General features: G+C 58.5%; 1 protein-coding gene across 10 annotated transcripts in view; it reads right to left on the reverse strand.

The window, feature by feature from the left end:
* CUNH10orf90 (chromosome unknown C10orf90 homolog) overlaps nucleotides 1–1,649 on the reverse strand; it is a 264,377-nt gene that overhangs the window by 95,330 nt on the left and 167,398 nt on the right. For 3 of the 10 annotated variants that reach the window (XM_040486759.1, XM_040486762.1, XM_040486761.1), the window contains exon 1: nucleotides 796–1,059. The exons of 4 other annotated variants lie outside the window; for them this stretch is intronic. The gene's annotated coding sequence lies outside the window, so the exon portion shown is untranslated. Of the gene's footprint in view, nucleotides 1–763; nucleotides 1,060–1,649 lie in introns of those variants that run through there. 3 more of the 10 variants (XM_040486764.1, XM_040486760.1, XM_040486765.1) reach the window with 2 other exon arrangements.

Here is a 1,649-nt window from a genome sequence, read left to right on the forward strand (position 1 = left end):
AGCCTGATCTGGCTCCTGGGGAGACAAAGCCACGAGAAATGAGCTCGGACGTCGGAGCACCTGAGAGCGAGTCTGAGTTCAGCAAAGTCAACCTCTCACCGTGTAAGAGCGAATGAAAAGTTTGCTCACCTGGGCCCCATTACAAGCACTGGTTTCTCCGGGGCGGGCCCAAATCAGTGTGTCCACGTGGGACCTCTCCTGAGAGGCCAGGATCCCCAGAAGAGCTGGGACCAGATTAGACCAGAACCCCCAAGGGTGGTTCTGCATCTAAAGAAGAGGGAGGAAGGAGCACCTGGCGGCGGCGGGGCCCGCCCGCGCCCCAGTCGGTTGAGCGCCCAACTTCAGCTCAGATCATGATCTCGTGGTCCGTGAGCTCGAGTCCCGCATCGGGCCCTGCGCTGACAGTCGGTCAGCGCAGAGCTGGCTTTAGACGCTCTGTCCCCGTCTCTCTCTGCCCCTCCCCCGCTCACACACTCTCTCTCAAAACGGAAAATAAAACAGGTTTTAAAAAGAAAAAAGAAGAGGGAGGGAGAAATGCAACGATTCTCTGTGAGCAGCCTCTGCTCTTTCTTTCTCCCTCCTCACACCCTCGCGTAGAGCTACGAGCCACGGTGCTCCGAGCCACGGTGCCCCCTCCTGCCGAGGGCTTTCCTTCTTGCGCCCACGAGATCCGCTTCCCTGGGGAAGACCTGTGCATTGTACCTCCAGGATGCAAGTCCTGTCCCCACCAGCCCTCCTGCCCCCATGGGACTCCCAGGTCTACCTGCTTGTGCAAAATCCACTTCTGTGTGGTACCTGATCACCTGCGTTTCCAGCGCAGGCCTCCCTTCAGCGCTTCTCTGGTCTTGTCGCTGGAGAGTTTCCCTGTCATTTCCTTTTCTTAGGTGTCACATTTGCCATCCTCCACGGCGCCTGCCCTTACAGTTGTCACGAGGCATGTTCCTCTCCGATTCTCCCAGTCCTCTGGGTCTGGCCGGAAGGCGTCCTCCCCAACAGAGGCCGCTGCCGTGTTTGGGATACGGTGCCTCCTTTCATGGGTGTGTCTGTCACTGGTGTCATAAACCAGGACCCAAGAGACATAGGCAGCCCTTTTATGATGTCTACAGAGATGGCTTTCCTGGGCCCCTCATTCGCCCCCAAGGGAAGAAAACATGATAATCCCACAGGATCCCTACAACCTCCATTTTCCTACTGAGAAAGATCGAAACCCCTAGAAAGAATTCCAGGTCTGTTTGCTCCCGTCATGTTCTCATTCGGCTTCCCTCCTCCCCCAGCAAACCGACAGAATCGGGGACATTCCTGGAGAAGCTGGAGCCTCTCAGCGAGCTCCCGTCCACCTGCCACACACACGGTGGGAACACGGTGCTGCCTCTCGACACCTGGCAGGGTCTGCACGGGGCTGTTGGCCGTGGGGAGTCTCTGTGGACTCACCACCGCCCCCCCCCCACCCCCGCCTTGCATCGGCTCCCTGGGAGCAGAAACCGGCCACCCCCACCTCGCCCAGGAACGGGTGCCCAGGTGGCTTGCTCGCAGCACCTGAGGTCACGCTCCCACGAAGAGCTGCGTATTTTCACGTCGGACCCAGGAAGCTTTCAAACAGATCTCCAAACCTCTCAGACGTTCCTCATAGATTCCTGCGGCCAGATTGC

This window comes from Herpailurus yagouaroundi, unplaced genomic scaffold (assembly GCF_014898765.1).
Source record: "Herpailurus yagouaroundi ecotype Mexico unplaced genomic scaffold, PumYag 163, whole genome shotgun sequence".
NCBI classification, from domain to species: Eukaryota; Metazoa; Chordata; class Mammalia; order Carnivora; family Felidae; genus Herpailurus; species Herpailurus yagouaroundi.